Source organism: Trichosurus vulpecula, chromosome 2 (assembly GCF_011100635.1).
Source record: "Trichosurus vulpecula isolate mTriVul1 chromosome 2, mTriVul1.pri, whole genome shotgun sequence".
In the NCBI taxonomy this organism is placed as follows: Eukaryota; Metazoa; Chordata; class Mammalia; order Diprotodontia; family Phalangeridae; genus Trichosurus; species Trichosurus vulpecula.
Window position 1 is genome coordinate 164047667 of NC_050574.1, and position 18314 is coordinate 164065980.

General features: G+C 42.2%; 1 protein-coding gene across 1 annotated transcript in view; it reads left to right on the forward strand.

Moving 5' to 3' along the window:
• Positions 1 to 18314, forward strand: part of PKNOX2 (PBX/knotted 1 homeobox 2) — a 351167-nt gene that overhangs the window by 184686 nt on the left and 148167 nt on the right. Inside the window, exon 3 of the mRNA XM_036747254.1 lies at positions 17131 to 17240. The gene's annotated coding sequence lies outside the window, so the exon portion shown is untranslated. The remainder of the gene's footprint in view (positions 1 to 17130; positions 17241 to 18314) is intronic.

Below are 18314 nucleotides of genomic sequence, written 5' to 3' on the forward strand. Positions count from 1 at the left end.
AAAATATTAGTAGTATTATATAATTCTTTGCCATCATTGCTGTCCCTTCATCTTGACAGAAATAACCACAAAACAATTAACAATCATTTTTGTACCATTACCTATGGGAAATTCGTGCAGTTTACCCAGCTGGGACTCTAAATGTCCTGAATCTGTGGACAGTCTTGTTAGAAGGCATCTCTGAGGTTCACTTGGACCAGCCCTGGGGATATTGTCCTATCTTGTGCCAGAGGAAGAGTGAGTGCCATACAGGGAGGTGGCTATTACTATCCCAGGGTGTGTGACCTGTGTGGATTCATAGAAATATGTAGAAGGTTAGAGATGGAAAGAATCTGAAGAGTCCATGCCATCCCACTGCCTCATTCTGTGGAAACAGATGCTGAAGCCTAGAGAAATAAAGTCATTTGCCCCAAGAGTCCATGCCATCCCACTGCCTCATTCTGTGGATACAGATGCTGAAGCCTAGAGAAGTAAAGTCATTTGCCCCAAGTAACATGACTAGTTAATGATGAAACTTGAACTAAAACCAGGAGCCCCAGTTTAATGATCTTACTTTACCTTTCCATAAGTTGCTCAGGTTTTGAAGCCATTTGGAAGTTGGTTTCCTTGGCTCTGCTCTGAGCCTGGTTGACTTCATCGTGCCCAATGTAGCGTTGAACTTTTGACTTTCTCATGTCCTATAGGCATGTGTCCCAACTTCAGTAGCGAAAGAGGCATTTTGGGTGGGGAGAGGGATGAAAAGGGAATTTTATACACATTTTTTCTTTCTTAACTATTCCTTTTTTGATATCCTAAAGAAGCCTACTATGACTGAAATCTCTTTAAGGGATCAGGTATAAATCTTTCTTCAATTGAAAGTTGTGCCTTTGGCTGCAGGTCACCGAGGCTGCAGCATCTCCATATTAAGTGTGATCATTGCAGGAGGGAAAAGGGGCCTGAGAAAGGGGGAGAGGCACAGAGAGATTAATTTCTTCAATGTCATGCTTCTTATTCCTTTCTTAATGACTGAAATTTACATGTGAGGGGAAAATCTCAATTTCCCCTGGAAGGCATAGTTAAAGGAAGAAGCCTGCCTGAAGTGACAGTTTGGCAAGTTGGGTGTGTTGGTTCCTGTGTGTGTGTGTGTGTGAGTGGCTGCCAGTCTGTTATTGAGTCTCTTGGTTTGCAACTCTGTGTGTGTGGCTGTGATTGTGACAAGGAATATGTGTGACACTGAGTGTCTGTAGGTGGCTATGACAGTAGCTCTGTGAGTGTGATTGAGTGTAATTGTGTATATGTGAAATGGGGTGCCTCAGTGACTATGTGTGTGTTTGTGTGCGTGTTTCCTAAGAAGAAAATGATTTCTCATTTCCTGCATAAATTACTGCAATATAAAAGGCCATCCAGAGCTCAGTTCCCTGCATCTCTTTCAATAAAGCAATATAATCAGGGCCTGGCCCCAAAACTAGTCCCAGGAGAGGTTTTTCCAAGATTCTTTGTCAAATGAAATGTCACCGACTCACCAAATGATGAGAAGAATTCTTCCTATTTATTTCCTAAGTGAGGCACAGAAAGAAGCTGCCTCCTTCCTAGTTTGTCCCCTCCCAACAGGCTGGGGAGGTGAGACATGCTCCAACTATGGTTACTTCCTGAAAGACAGTACTGCAATCCTCCTTCCAAAAGACCTGAAGATGTTAACTTCCTTCCAAATATCAGATGTGGATTAGAATTTTTTGTCATGTTCCTTGTATGTTGCTTATTTCATGTAAAAATACGTAGAAATCTCATAGAATCATGAAATATTAGAGCTAAAGTAATAATGTCTAACATTTACATACACTTGAAAGTTTGCAAAGTGCTTTACATGGTTATTTTCACAATCCCCTCATGAGGAAGGTGTTATTATTTGTCTCATTTCACAGATGAGAAAATTGAGGCTCAAGAGAGTGGGAGAGACTTTCCCAGGGTCATGCAGCTAGTAAATTTCTAAGGAAAGATTCGAACACAATCATTCTGATTCCAAATCCAGTGCTTAGGAGAAGAAACGAAGGTTATTCTGTTGTGGGATTATACATCTTATAGACTATACAGAAACAGGAAGGGACCCTTAGAAAAGACTCTCTAGATCATCTGGTTGTTTATTAAACAACTGGAGGGGAATTGGAACCCATCAAGGACACACCTGGGATTTGAACTCTTGCCACTGGCTTTAGGTCCAGTGCTCTTTTGAATCTGCCCTGTGCATTCCAACCAGCGGCACCCAGCTCCGGGGCATCAAAGCTGAAAGGAATAGTTGAGCTGTACTAAGATGTAGCCCCATTCCATAATAGCTAGAGAGAGTTCCTGGTGCCAAAAAGGGTAACTCCGAGTCTAGTTTCTCAGATCAGCCTATTAGTACTTCATCCCTAGCAGCCTAGGGTTTCTGGGTTTTGCTTTGGGAGGGGGAACCAGGAGTCACTTAGCTGAACAGAGGCAATGGCTTGAAGGAGCAGATGGAGATAAGAGAGAGTGACAGGCAAAAAGACTGATGTGTTCTCCATGGAGTGGAGGAAATGTCAGTGGGCTTAGTGGGACTGAAGGGTTTCCCCAAGAGAAAGAATCCTGTTGGGAGAAGTTGTTTGTGGAGCTACAAGGGATACTTACTTTCAACTGAAAATTTTCCATTGTACTGGCTTCCCTTCCACCACCACTCCCCACCCCAAGCCTTATCGCAGCTTCCCTGTGAGTAAATAAGACTCCCTTTCCCAGCTTGTCATCCTTGTCTGAACATCACATCACTGTCAAACTTGGACCTCACATCTGCTCCCAGCAGTCATGCTATCCTGGGCCCAAGGTCCGAGTTCCAAAATCCACAGAATCCTAGAGTTGTAATGGACCTCAAAGGTCATCTGTTACAGTCAACAAAAAGGTTAATGCCTTATACAACATCCCCTACAATTGGTTATCCAACTGGAAGTTCTTATTCATGATTTTTTCAGGTAGCTTTCAAGGGATAAGCAATTTTACAGAACTTTAAGTGATCACCACTATCAGTTGAATGATAAAGTATTCATCAAATTTCATGTTGCCAGGTTAAGTCCTACCTACAATTAAAAGGATAATTCCATTCAACAAGCATATTCTGTAAGTGTTGGGGAGGCTACGAGAGAAAGTCTTACATTTAAAGCTGATAACTTAGCCTTCTACTTCATTGAGAAGATTGAGGTCATCTGATGTCAGCTCTCTCAGCTCTACTTCAATTTTTTCAGCATCATCACTCATTGTTTTTCTTTTTTCTCTTTATGGAAGAAAAGATATCCCTATTCTTCATTAAAGCTAGTCTGTCTAACAACTTCTTTGATCTAGCACTTAGTGCTTGTACATAGTCGGCACTTAATAAAATGTTTATTGACTGACTGATCTCATTATCACTTGCCTCTTCCAGTACCTTACTCTGGCACTCTACATGTGTATATGTGTGTTGGCAGTGTTGGTGTTGTCTGTGTCTGTGTCTGTGTCTGTGTCTCTCTTTCTCTGTCTCTATGTCCCTGTCATTGTCACTTTCTCTATATCTGTGTCGGATTCCTCTCATTTTCTGCTTCCTTCCTATCTACTTACAAACAGGCTTAGACCTATCCAACTTTTAAAAAGACCTTTGAATCCCATCCAACTGCTGTTCCATATCTCTCTTCCCCATCATCACTAAGCTTGAAAAAATGTTCTATACTTCCTCACCATTTATTCTCTCTTCACCCCCTTACCCTTTGACTTCTTCCCACCATTCTATTGTAACTGCATTCTTTAAAGTCACCAAACAAATCCAATGACCTTTCTCTCATCCCTTATTTTTCATGATCTTTATGCAGCATAGGGCACTATTGACAATTTCCCTCCTCACCTCTCCCTACCCAATATCCTACTAGATAACTGCTTGCTTCTCTGGTTTCAAAGGAACCAAACTGTCCAGGCTCCCCTTCCAACTCTTAACTATCCCTTCTCTGTCTCTCCCATTAGCTCTTTATCTTCTTCCATGACCCTTAAGGTGATTGTTCACAAAGGTTTTGTTTTTGATCTCACTACACCCTCTTCCTTAGCAATCTCATTCTCTTGGTTCAACTACCAGCTCTATGTCTTCTGACTCCAAAGCTTTAGATCCGACATCTCTGCTGAGCCACAGACCCAAATATCCAACTCCCTCCAAGACATTTCCACCCGGATATGCCTCCCGTAACTTAAATTCAATATGTTCCAAACAGAACTTGTAATTTTTTTTTTCCCTGCTAAGCTTGCTCTTTCTGAACTGACTAGCTCCTTCAGTGAACCACCATTTATTAATTAATTCATTTAGTAAACATTTATTAAGTACCTACTATGTGCCAGGTACTATGCTAAGTGCTGGGCATACAAAGAAAGCCACACAACAGTCACTGGCCTCAGGGAGCTTTACAATCTAATAGAGGTTGTTGTTGTGGTGGTGGTGGTGGTGGTTGTGTCAGTTAGCTGTGCCTGATTCTTTGAGACTCCATTTGGTATTTTCTTGACAAAGAAACTGGAATGGTTTGTCATTTCCTTCTCCATCTAAGAGAAGAGACAACACATTAAAAAAAAGTTGAAAAATGTGTGGGTGTGGGGTGGAGTTTACCTGACCAGGACATGTGACTTACTGAGTTGATTTCAGCTTGAAGAATGATGAGTTCTTGGAGATGATGAAGTCCAGGAAGGCAGGCTAATGGCTGCTTTCTCAGTCTCCCAAATTTGAACCCTTGAGGCCTCTCTGACTCTTCCTAGCCCCCTCATTTTGCATATCCACTCGAGTACTAAATCCTGTCTATTTGGTCTCCACAACTTATTTTGCATCTGTTTTCTCTGTCCTTCAAACTACTTCCATTCATACCTTTATTATGCATAGATCTGACCATGTCACTTATCTATTAAAAGTTTTTCCAGCACTTCTAATTGCCTAGAAAGTAAAATTTAAACTCCTTTGCCTGGTGTTCAAGGATGCCTATCCGCCAATGTATACTCCTCTGACATTCTACCCTTATTTCCTATTACTCCTTTCCATATACTCTACAATCTGACCACTTGGGACAAGTCTGTCACCCTTTTCTCATAGTTCTCAATGCACCACAATGCACCACCTCTTTACCTGTTGTGTTCCTCCTACTTCAAATTCTACCTCCTCCAGGAAGCGTCTCCTGATTTCATAGCTTACATAATACTCAAGTTTGTATCATGGGATATTTTGTATTATACTTATCCCTATGTGTAGATTTTCTACCAACTAGGCTGTAAGTTCCTTAAATGCAGAGTCCTTGTTTTGTCTAGGTGTTGTATCTCCCTCAGTGCCTAGCATAACGTTCTGCGCACGGTTAGTACTTAATTCATGTATGTTGAATGAATGAATGAAATTTAAGATACAAACCCTTTTCTTTGTGGGATTACGGTACCATTAGAGCGACTAAATTCACACACATGAAAGGGAGAAGATTAATAGGCAGTTTGTGACTAAATGCCGTAATGAATAGAATTAGTACTGGTCCAGCCAGCTACACATGTGCTGTAGACGTTTTTTTGTTCAGGGAGTTTGGACTGTGGTTGCGTGTAGTTATAAGTGTGGTTCATCCTTCCCGATGCAAATTGGGCAAATCCTCATTATCCTAGGCCAGTTAAGAAAGTTTCCAGTTGTTCAGGCCTCTGCTACCTCATCCTTTGTCTGGGAAACATGAAGCGTGTTCCACTGCTCGTCGGCCAAATAGAGCAAATGTCCAATTGCTCTTTGGAGACGTTGCCCTCCCAGGACTGCCCCAGCCTTCCAATTCCTGGGAGCTGACTATTGTGGGCAGCTCTTTAGAAGTGAATCTGTTTCTGCACATGTGATGGATGATGAGAAGTATTATATTTCCAGACTTTTCCCCTCCTCCTCTCCTGGGTACCCAGGCCAGTCAGGTCACATTGGGCCCAATGTCTATAGCATCTATTGCTACTTTAGTCTCTCTGGCTACCTCCTCTGGAACCTGGAAGTGCCTGTCAGGCTGACTGTTAATTGGGTGTTCAGGGAGCCAGGGCTGGAGCTTAGCCTCCCGGTCAAAGGGCTACAGGGGAGCAGACTGCTTGCTGGCTTCTTAGAGGGAAAAGACTTGGGAAGGGATGAAACAGAGGAGGGGCTCTCTCCTCTCACATTCTGAGAAAGAGTGCCCCAGCTCCCCTTCTGCCTCCTAAAGGGAGACAGTTGGTGGGGGTACAAATGTTGCCTAATGGCTATGGGCTTTTAAATCTGGATGGTTGTATTGAAGCGGCAGCTTCCTCATCTCCCTCCTCCCAGCCTGCCTCTCATTCTCCTCTCTTCTCTGTCATGTCAGTTGCTCTCCTTATACTCAGTGGAATAGCTAGCAGTGATAGAAAGGAGATTAGAGGTGATATTTCTGCCTTCAAGCCTTCTCCAGGCTGTTGGAAAACAAGTCAAACACGGTAAGTTGTTAGTTATGGGGGAGAAAATCTATTTATTTCAGTAGAGCCCTGGAGGTGAAATGTTGGTGTCACCTCTGATCTTATTTCTTCTCTCAGTCGTGTATTTTATTAATTCCCAAGTGGGGAGTCAACCCTGATTTTTCTTTCCCAATACTGGTATGATGTAGTACAGTATAGTATGATACATGCTCTTTAATGCAGAGCCTTGGAAAAGACAAGTAGGAGGGGGAGGGGAGAGAGAGGACATGAGAGAGAGAAGAGGAGAAAGAATTGACTTGGCTGTTAGAGCAAAATGTTTAGGGACCCTTGGGAGAAACTGCTGTCTTAGTGTTAGAAAGGGCAAGAAAATAGAAAAGGTGGAAGGGGCGCTAGACTCAGTCACATAGACTTGGGTTCAAGTCTTAGCTCCATATCATGGTCACTTTGTGATGTTGGGCAAATCGTGTCATCTCTCTTGGACACTCTGTTTCCTTAGCTATAAAAAGAAGAGTTCAGACTAGGTAGACTCTGAGGCTCCTTCATGTTCTAGGTCTACAGTCTTGTATCTAACTCAGTCCTTCCCAATCTCTTCAAGTTGCTTTTTAAGGTCAAATTTTTTTTGCAGTTTTCTATATGATGGTTGTTGTGCTATTAGTATGTATTGGTTGAGAAAATACCTGGTGACACAACACTACTATATAATGCATTTAAATAAATGTGCATTTTATTAACCCAAATTGAATTTATATACTTTTGAAAAGAGTAGTATACATATTTATCAGATTTATTTATTCAATCTACAAACTATATGTTTGCTTGTTTATGGATACACATATGGATTTGTGGACCCCTTGAGATTTTTCCACTTGCATCCTAGGTTGTGAGCTGCTTCACTAGATAGACTCTTAGAACATTTTATGAAGTCAAGCAGGTAGAACTTTCCCTCCCTTAGTTAAACTTGCTTTTCCCCCCAACCACCGTCATTTTGAGGGAGGAGGAGAACAGGTGGGAGAGAAAAAAAAAAGGAGAAAGTGAGCCAGACTCAGGAATCATTGTCCCTGTCCAGAAGTGAGTGAAGGTCAAATCACTAGAAGAAAAAATGACACGTTTGCCCGATGGGTTAGAGGGCAGCCTGTGCATTTTCTACTTCTCCAGACGAAGGAGAGAACAGTATGGGACTGAGCCTTTGGGCATCCTCAACATCACTCTCTCCAGAAGGCTTCGTCTTCAGTGCCATACTGAATCAATTCTCACAGGGAGAGAAGAGGAGTGAGCAAGCAACTTTTTCTTCTCTCAGGTAAAATTCCCAAGCACCTCACTTGTGGGACCACCTTTAGAGCAGAGCTGTCCCCTGGGTAATTTCCAGATGAGTCCCCTATTTAGAGAATTGAAGGGACTTCAAGAGCTGACTTAGTGAGTTTCAGAATTCTTAGGTTCTGTTTTCTGCTCATGATTCTCTGGGTCTGTGACTTTGGGGGAAAAGTGTCTTGCCTGCTCTGTATTTCAGTTTCTACAGCTTAATCTTATGATAAAAGTAGCCTAGCCTTGGACCAAGATCATTGCATTCCCACTGGCAAAGGCTTGAAGTACCTTGCCAGACCTCTGAGAAGTAGGAAATTTCAGCTCTATCCTGAGAGCAGCCTTTGGGGACTTAGGTGAGGCGGGGAGATGGGGCTTGAGCATGGTCGGTTTCTTCACTTGCTGAACATTAACACCCTATGCTCAGAAGCACAGGGGTTCCATATACCTCAGCTTTCTGGTCCCAGTCACTGTTCCATCCAGGGTTGTGTCCTAAGATCTGGCTATGGCATTTCACTCTTGTATTTTCTCTTCGTCCCCACGGCCCCCATGCAGGTCTTGCCTCTGTAATGATCTGTGATGTTGCCAGGATCTGGCTAAGGACTGCCCCAGGAGATAATGTTTCCTCTTCAGTTTCTTGTAGCCTCTCTAAGACCTTAGATGAATGTGATACTGAATCCTCTGATCAGAAATACCACTGGCATTATCTGTGCTTCTAAGTGAATCTCATGGATCGGTCTTTTAGAGACAAGAAGATCCAAGGGTTGAAGTAGAAGGGAAATCTCATGGCGTATAGACCTTGGATAATCACATCGTTCTAAACATTTTAATCATTAATATGTATGTGCACATGCACATGCACACGCTCACACAGACATTCATGCCCACACACACAGAATAGTGTGTTACAGTGGATAGAGTTGGCCCTGCCTCTGATGCATCCTAGCTATATTACCCTTAAGTCACTTAACCTCTCGGTAACTGTAAAACTTTAAGTTTCAGAGGAAGTGTTGACCTGAATTGTAGAGGAAGCTTCCTTACCTAGCACTTCACTATTCCAATTAAATTGCAGATTCAATCTCTACCCTTCTCTTTTAAATGTGAGTCACACAGTCAGTATTGTGTCAGAAGTAGGATGTTTCTAAACCCATGCTTCCTAATCAGAAGCTGTCTACCTGTCCATTATACCACAGTGCATTTCACAATAATATTTTAAATATATTGTAACCAGATCTTTTCCTGGTCATCCCTATCATCCTGTGGAAACAACTGCTCCCTATAATGTTGCATTACCTAACACTATGCTTCTTCAGAAATAATAAATAATCTGGTATGCTTATTAAATTAGATGACACAAAAATTAGGATGGCTAACATTAGATTGTCATCCAACCTTCCAAACAAGGGAGGGAATAGCGGTTCCCTGAGACTGTGGAAATTCTGTACGGTTTCCAGCTGAGACCCCAAAAGACATCAAAATGGTGGGCCAAAATTTAATAAGATGAAATATGAAGGAGTAAACTATAAAAACTGATAGTTGGGTACAAAAAGTCCATTTCACAGATGGGGGAAGAGTTGTTAGACAACAAACAGTTTTCTTGAAGAACAGTCACTAGAATGACTACCTGAGCACCTTGCACACTTTCTTCATTTTTGTCTTTATATTTCCTAGTGCCTTAGAAATACCCTGCACAAAATACAAAGAACCAAACTTCAAGTCAAATAGACCTGGGTTTAAGTCTCACCTCTGATACCACGTGGGGTATGAGACTGTGTGTGTGTGTGTGTGAGAGAGAGAGACAGACAGACAGACAGAGAGAGAGAGAGAGAGAGACCCTTCCTGCCTCAAACCTCTCACTACCCCAGTCCTTAAACACAGATCCGACCTTGTCGTTCCCCTTCTCAGTTAATTCTAGTGTTCCCCTATTGCTTCTAGGATAAGACATTAACTCCTCTGTTTAGCTTTTAAAGCCCTTCCCAACTGGGCCCCACAAAATCCTTCCATCCTTAATGAACGTTCCCTTCTCTCCTTCAGTCCAACCACACTGACCTTCTCTCATACATACTCCCACTCCCTATGCCTGGAGTGTGCCCGTGTGCCTTTCTTCCTTATCTCCACCTTATAGGATCCTTCTCTTCCTTGATATATGAAGTCTTGAATATCCTCCCTCCTCATCAGTCCTCCCCATTCCCACCACCAAATTCTGATAACTAACTCCCTTCTCTAACTACCTTGTATTTATTTTCCTTCCTCATTTTGTATATGCTCATTTATGTGCTTGTACTCTGCTCTTGTTCTCTTTTGCATTAGAATGTAAGCTCCCTACTTATACTCTTGAAAACGGGGACTTTTTTCATTCATTGTCTTTTGAATCTCCAGTTGTTTACCCCTTGTTCAGTTATTTGAACCCCATTTGGGATTTTCTTGGCAAAGATACTGTAGTGGTTTCCTTCTTCAGCTTATTTTACAGATAAGGAAACTGAGGCAAACAGGGTTGAATGACTTGCCCAGGCTCACACAGCTAGTAAGTGTCTGAGGCCAGATTTGAACTCAGGAAGATGATTCTTCCTCACTCCAGGCCCAGCATTGCATCCACTGTGCCACCTAGCTGCCCTTAACCATAATTCAAAAGCAACAATTCTGCAGCTCTCAGCTTTCCTTGTAGTCCAACTCTCATAGCCATACATTGCTACTGCCTGGCAGATAGTAGGTGCTTAATAAATGCTTGTTGAGTGAATGATAAATGAATTCTCATTATTCAGGTGAGTACTTGGTATATAGTTACTTAATAAATGCTTACAAATTGATTGATCCTGGGCAAGACTATAAATTACAGAACATTTTCTGGTCTGCATTGGTAGAAGAAGTCTCTTCACCAGGCATTTCCTTACGGCAAAATCCTCCCAAAAATCTTCAATGCCTAACACTATTGTATACAGTAGGTGCTTAATAGATGACCAATAAATGGAAGATTTGGGAGGTTTAGTGAAGTTTAAGGTCAATGAGAGTCAACAGTATAATATGGCATCCATAAAAGCTAAGGTGATTGAGACTACAGAGGTAATTAGTCAGGCTACTTCTGACTTTTGTTCATTTCTGGGCACCATCTTTAGGAAGGACACTGATAAATTGGAGAGTGTTCAAATGAGGGTGACCAGTGTAGTGGCCACCTAAAATCCATGTCATACGAAAATTTGCTTAAGAATCTAGGAGTGTTTAGCCTGGAGAAGAAACGGTGGTTAGCTTCAGGCATTTGAAGGATTGTCATGTGTGGTAGGACAAGACTTGTTCTACTTGGTCCCAGAGAACAGAGGTAAGAAATTACAAAGTGGGACATTTAGCCTTGACGGAAGCTCAAACTTTCTAACAATTAGAACCAGGAGTGTGCTGGGAAATGTTTAATAACTATCTCTCAAGGCAAAAGAATAGCTTTTAACTTTGATCTGCATTATTAACATTATCTTAAGTCTAGGCCAGAAGTGTCAAACTCATGGCCAGCAACCTCCAAAATTCCCAGTGCAACCTGAATCAGATTAAAATTTAATTGGAAGTTGTTGAATAAAATAAATTGAAATACAATAGAGCACAGATAATATTAATAAATGGTATAAGCTGGCAGAAATCCAGTGGCGTCAAATATGGAAACTGGGCCTGCCTGGCTAATTGACTTAGAAAACCACATAGTAACATTGCCTATGTTCAATTGCATTTTTTTTTTTGGTAAATATTTCCCATTTCCAATTTAATTTGGTTTGGGATGCAGTTGATTGGCCATTTTGACACCTCTGGTCTAAACAATCAACAAAACAATAAATCAATTCCTGATTTGTAGCATTTTAACATTCAGCTCTCTCCATCTGGTTAAAGCTGGCTTTTGCATGACCTTGATTAGAACAGTATAGAAATTCAAGTCTTCTTGTACAAAATAACAAAAATGGAAATGTTTTACATGATTGCACATGTATAACCTATATCAGATTGTTTACTATGTCAGGGAGGAGGTAGGAGAATCTGCAACTCAAAACTTAAAATTGCTTTTAAAAATTGTTTTAACATGTAATTGGGGAAAGAAACAAAACATAAAAATAAATTTAATTCATATTTTTAAAAACTATCAAATATTAAAGGAAGACTGGTTTGCTGTAAAAACTTTAAGAAGTGAACCATACAGAAATGGAACAGAACATTGGGAGTTAGTGAGGTCTGGCTTCCTGGAGGCCTTCCAGTAAGTGTTGAATGGCCGTTTTGTTGGAAGTGTTGTGGAAGGGTATCAGTTACCCTTGGATGGACTAGGTGGCTTCTTTTCTACTTTGAGATTCTGTGAGTTCCTGATCATAGTCAAGGTATGTCTCTACTTAGCTAAGATGGAAAATAGGGTCAGTCCCCAGCATCTATCTGAAGGCGCATCATCATACATTTAGGCATTGACTGGGAGCAACTTGTAGGAGATAAGGAGGAGTCCCCTTCAGGTGGAGCTTAAAAAAAAAAAGCCAGCGAGCCAAGCTGCTTATATACAGTCTATCCTTCTCCTCCAAACATATGATGTTGTTATCATTATTTAAAGGCAATGTGGTATAGTGGATAGAGTGCTAAACTTGGAGCCAGGAATACCTGGTTCAAATCCTGCTTCTGACACTCAATTAGCTGTGTCACCAGGGGCCTGTCTACTCACCTCTGTGGGCCACTCTGAGTTAAAAATGGATGAAATCACAGATGCTTGACTTGTTAATAATAATGATGTTACCTAAAAAGCTCATAATTATGTGCTTTCCTCATAGTAACCTATTATCCCATCCTGTGAAATAGAGTAAGTAGTTCAAGTATTATTATCTATCTCTTACACACACACACACACACACACACACACACACCCTCTTCTGACATCTGTCCCCTTCTCTGCTCTCACACAGCCACCACCCTGGTTCAGACCCTCATTACCCCAACTGTTGTCACAATCTTCTAATTGTTCTTTCTTGCCTCTAGTCACTCCTCTCTTCAAGTCATCTTCCATTCAGATGTCAAATTTATATTCCTTTTGGGGGGGGGGAGGTTTGGAGGGCAATTGGGGTTAAGTGACTTGCCCAAAGTCGCACAGCTAGTGTGTCAAGTGTCTGAGGTCGGATTTGAACTCAGGTTCTCCTGACTCCAGGGCCAGTGCTCTAAATTTATATTCCTTTGCACTCTCCTCAGGAAACATCAATACCTCCCTATTCCCTCTAGGATGAAATACAAACTCTCCTGTTTCAAGTTGTTTACAACCCAGCTCAGCCTATCTTTCCAGACATTGCATTTTACTTTCTTTCATGCACTTGACATTGGCCTGCTTCCTGTTCCACTTACCTTCATGATCTTCCATCACCCTTCTCTATGTCTTCTCACAGGACTGTCCTTATACCCAGAATGCACTCCCTCATCAACCTCCTTCTTTTAGGATTCCTAGTTCCCCTCAAATTTAATCTCAAGTGTTAACCCCTGTAGGAAGCCTAAACTGACCTCACTCCTTGTGCCTTTTGCCTTGAAATTACTTTATGTCTATCTTGTATTTACTTTTCTATGTATATATGATTTTCACCATTAGAATATAAGCTTCTTGAGGGTAGGGATTGTTTGGTTTAGATCTCTGTAGATCAAATACCTGGCACATTTGTTGTTCTGTCTTTCAGTTGTAACCCCATCAACCGTAGCACACCAGGCTTCTGTCCTCCACTACCTCTTGAGGTCTGTCCACGTTCATGTTGTTTCCGTGACACCACCTCTCCATCTCATCCTTTGTCATCCCCTTCTCCTCTTGTCTTCAATCTTTCCCACCATCGGTATCTTTTCCAATGAGTCCTGTCTTCTCATTATGTGGTCAAAGTCTTCAAGCTTCATCTTCAGTATTTGACCTTCCAGTGAATGGTCCGAATTAATTTCTTTAGCTATTGACTGTTTTGATCTCCTTGCTGTCCAAGAGACTCTCAAAGTCTTCTCCAGCACCATAATTCCAAAGCATCAATTCTGCTGCTCTCAGCTGTCTTTGTGGTCCGACCCTCATGGTCATACATTGCTACTACCTGGCACATACTAGGTGCTTAATAAATACTTGTTGAGTGAATGCTAAATAAATTCTAACTATTCAGGTGAGGAAGCTGAAACCCTTGAGTTAAATAAGTTACCCTTCCTCTTCTCCCTTTTGCACAGAACCTCAGGCTGCACGCTGCCCTTTCGAGGTTGTTCATGATGTTCGTTGTGATCCGATTTCACCTCTATGACAAATATCGGGGGCAAGGGTGTATCCCCCAGGAATGAGCCTTGTGCCTGTTTTTCCACTGAGCATTTTGGGCTCTCCTCTCATGTGGTCCTCCTTTCCTGTCAGTGTATGACTGTCTTTACCCTGTTGCTGGAAGAGCTTAGTTGGAGGGTAGGGAAGGGGGAGGGCAGGCTGCTGTTCTGGCTTTTTGTTTCAACCTTTCTTTGTGTGAATGGGAATTCATTAACAAGTCTGCCTCTTCTCTCCCAGTTTAGCCCAACCAAGCTATGCCCTGGTTTCCTCTCCTTTGCTCCATGGGAATCTGGCCTCCCTCGTGATCCCCTATGCCCTCCTTTCCCCACCCTGAAGACAAAGCTCAGACTCTGGTGGGGAGTGGGAAGTGGGTGGGGAAAAGTCTTGTTCAGGCAAATTTCTAAATTTACATTTCCCTGCTATCTGTGCTGATATTTAGCTCTTCCTGTTGTCAGTCACTAGTTAATTACATTCTTTACTGAGGTGCAAATGTGTTTTAACACGAGACTAGGATGGTGTTAACTAGAAAGGAGCTGTTCAGTTAAAGATGCTTTTACTCCTGGTGCTAGGTTGGGGCTGAGGCAGTGGGGCTTCTAGCTGGAGGAGTGGGTGAGGATGCCAGTGGGAGGGACTCTTCTGGTAAAGCCCTCAAAAGCTGAGCAATTCTAATTCAACTCAAACTTTCATCCCCAGTAGCTCCAGCCAGCCGTTAGGGGGAATAGAACACTCTGGAGGATGGTTTATAAAGCCCAGAAGAAGCATTTAGTGTTCTGTCTCCAACTCTTAGCACAGTGCTTGGCACATACAGCGCACTCAATACATTTTTATTTATCTGTTCATTAAATTAATAATAACTCACATTTATTTAGCAATTTAAGGTTTGTGCTTTCCTTATGAGAAAGCACTGCATTACTTACCCCATCTTACAGATGGGGAAACTGATCCTCAATGACCTGATTGATCTCACAGCTAATAGGTATGGGAGATGGGATTGGAACCCAAGATTCCTAATTGTGAATCTCAGATGCTTTACACTGTGTTACACTGGCTGAAATAAATAAGCATTTACTGAGCACCAGCTGTGAGTGGAGCATAATCCCAGTGATAGAAAAACAAAGAATTAGAGCCCTTCAGGGGTCTAAGTAGATGAGAGAAGGCATATATATTCACAAGTAATTATAATCAATCAGCATTTATTAAATGCCTACTATATGCTGGGAAAATCTCAGGTAGAACAACACAGTGCCATAAGAGAGGCCTAGAACATTGTCTATTCAAAGTATGAAAGCTCTGGGTCTCTAACCTCTTTCACTAGTCTCTAAACACCTCTAAGACTTGCCTTCTAGGGTCTCCCTGCCTCCCCATCAAAAACTGCTCTCAGGAGAGGATCTGCAAGTCATTGCCTCATTCATCAGGCAGGACCAGGGACTCTGCCTTCCTGCGGCCCCTCTTCCTACCATCAATTCAGTCCTGCATCCCCTCTTCCTTGAAAGCTGCCACGATCTTTTCCAGAGCACTCCCCCAACCCTCACCCCTACTCCACGATTGTCTGCTCAGTCTTGGATTTAGCCCTGATTCAGAGCTGACCGGCTTGACATTGAAGGCCAGGTCTCAGGACCCCACTGGCTATTCATTACCCTCATTTTGGTCAGGATTTCTACTGCTCTTTGCCCTCCCATAACAGCTGTCTTTCGCTATACTTGCCTGAAGATTAGAAGGTGAGCATCTCAAACATGCTTCATCCTGCTCCATCTAGCCTGGTCTCGGGATTCCACAGACTACTTTCTTGGCCGTCAGGCAAGACCAGAGATTTGACATCTCTTCTCCCTCTACCTACCATCACTTCTTCATCAAATGGATGATCAAATCAATATAACCTTGGTAATTGTGAAGGGTGTGACCAACTACTGCCGTATTTCTCCACTTGAGTCCTTATGATCCTAAGTTGAAGGCTGCCTCAGCAGAAGCTCCCTGCCCTGAACATTACTCTCTCACACCCATCCAGCTCAGCCCCATCCCTGTACCTATTCCACTTTATCCTACCTTTCCAGTGTGCTATCTGGAACCCATTCTATTATTAACAAACTTCCCTTCATATTAGATCTGTGTCCTCCAAGAAATTACTTTGTAAATATTTTGCATTTAATTTTCTCTGCACGTGCTCTTTCCCCCAATCGAATGTTAGCTTCTTGAGGCCAAAGACTGTTTTGTTTCAGGGCACTATAGCCCAGTGCCAGGGACACAGTAAGCACTTAATAAATGTGTGTTGAATTAAATTGACTGATAACTTGGAGAATTCTCATTGGGCATTTGTAGTTTGCTAGGGGTATAAATCTTTAACATAAAGAAATGAATTTTCCACTGAGGATTCAGACAATAGCAGAAGTATTGGGGGTGGGGGGAAAAAGAAGGAAATTAGCGGCTTTCGTAGTGATCCTGAAATCCCAGGTCTTAAGCAGGCTATGCATGTCCTTTAAAGATTGAGGTCACATGTGAGTCTGGGGGTCTAGAAATCAAACAGACAATAATAGGGTTTCAGAGCTCAAAAAAAAGTAGAGATCAGTGTTCTAGGGATTCAGACTTCTCCGAAACCTAGCTCCATGTGCCAAAGGTCTGAAACATTTGCAATTAACTCCATTCTCCAAAGGTAGCCCTAGGCCTAAGGTCTTGGAGCTCTTTGATTTACAAGGGTATGGTAGGCAGATATGGCATTGCAAAAGTCCACTGGATTTGGAGGCAGCTGACCTGCTCTGTTTCTGTTACTGTCACCTGTAAGATGTTGGATTAGTTATTTAACTTATCTGGGCCTCCCTCAGTTGTAAAATGAGAGGATGAATCTGCAGGTAGAGGATCTTGCCAAGCTTTGATATTCAGTGGCTGTTTGAGTAGAGGCAAGTTACTTAATGTCCCTGAACTTCAGTTTTCTTACCTATCAAATGGGCACAGTAATATTTGTTACCCCCGGGCTATTGTGAGGAAAAGAGTTTGCAAAACCTAAAACACCATAGAAACTTTGGTTATGGTGACTTTTTTAAATTTTGACTTACACCTTTGGGGAGGTTGATGAGCAACACTAGGAGGAGGGTGTCACTACTGGGGAATCATCCCCCTTTATGTCTCATCTCTATTTCTTTGACCATTAATTGTTACTTCCTTTGCAGGTGTTTTGGCTTTGGTGGAAAGAAAGGATTTCCAGCCCAGCTTGAAGTGAGAGGAGAGGAGTAACACTCCTGTGGACAGTCCCAGAGGCAACCTGGGAGCACCACAAACAGTAAGAAATGTCTTTGTACCTTTTAAGACAAAGTGCACGACTCATAACACTTCCCTTCCCCTCCCCCACCCCAACCTCCCCCAACCAGCCCTTCCCTAACTGCTGCTTACAGAGCCCTCTGAAAGAATGTTGTGCTAAAGGGCCTAAGACATAGTTATGGACCAGACCAAAGTATAGTTAATCAGGAGGAGGATTTTCCAGCTGGATCCCAGGCATCCTGAATGAGGGCAATTGGCTGTACCATACACTTAGACATAGTCTGTACTTTAAGACGTTCATTGATTTGAATGACTTAGAAGTGGGGTGAGTCAGAAGTGTGGCCAGTCAGTCAACAGTCAACAAGCATTTATTAAGCAACTACTATATAGTAGACAGTGTGCTAACGACGGAGAATTCTAAGAAAGGCAAAAGATATTTATGCTCTGAAGAAGCTAACAGATGAACGGAAGAGACAACATTCAAGCAACTATATACAAAAAAGACATATTCAGGATAAATTGGAGATAATCAACAGAAGGAAGTCAATAGTATTAAGAAGAACTGAGAAAGGCTTCTTTCATAAGGTGAGAGACTTCAGGTGTGGCTGGAAGGAGGCCAAGGAAGGTAGGAGTTAGAGAGAAAGGCAGAGAGTCTGAGGCATCAGGGACAAGTGACAATGCCTAGAATTCAGACATAGAGTGTCTAGTGTAAATGGTGAGGAGTTCGATGTCACTGGATCACAGAGTCCAGGAGATATAGAGGATAAGACGATTGGAAGGGTAGGAAAGACTCGGGTGATGGAGGGCTTTAAAAACCAAAGAGCGGATTTCATGTTTGATTTTGGAGGCAATGAGTAGCCACTAGAATTTATCAAGTGTGTGCTTGAGGGTGGGGGACAGGTTGACATGGTCAGATTTGTGTTTTAGGAATATTAATTTGACACCTGAATGGAGCATGGACTGGAATGGTGAGAGAAATGAGGCAGGGAGCCCAACCAGGGTGCCATTGAAATAGTTCAGAGGTGAGGCAATAAAGACCTACAACAGGGTGACAGCACTGTTAAAGGAAAGAAGGGGGTAGTATAGATGACAGAGA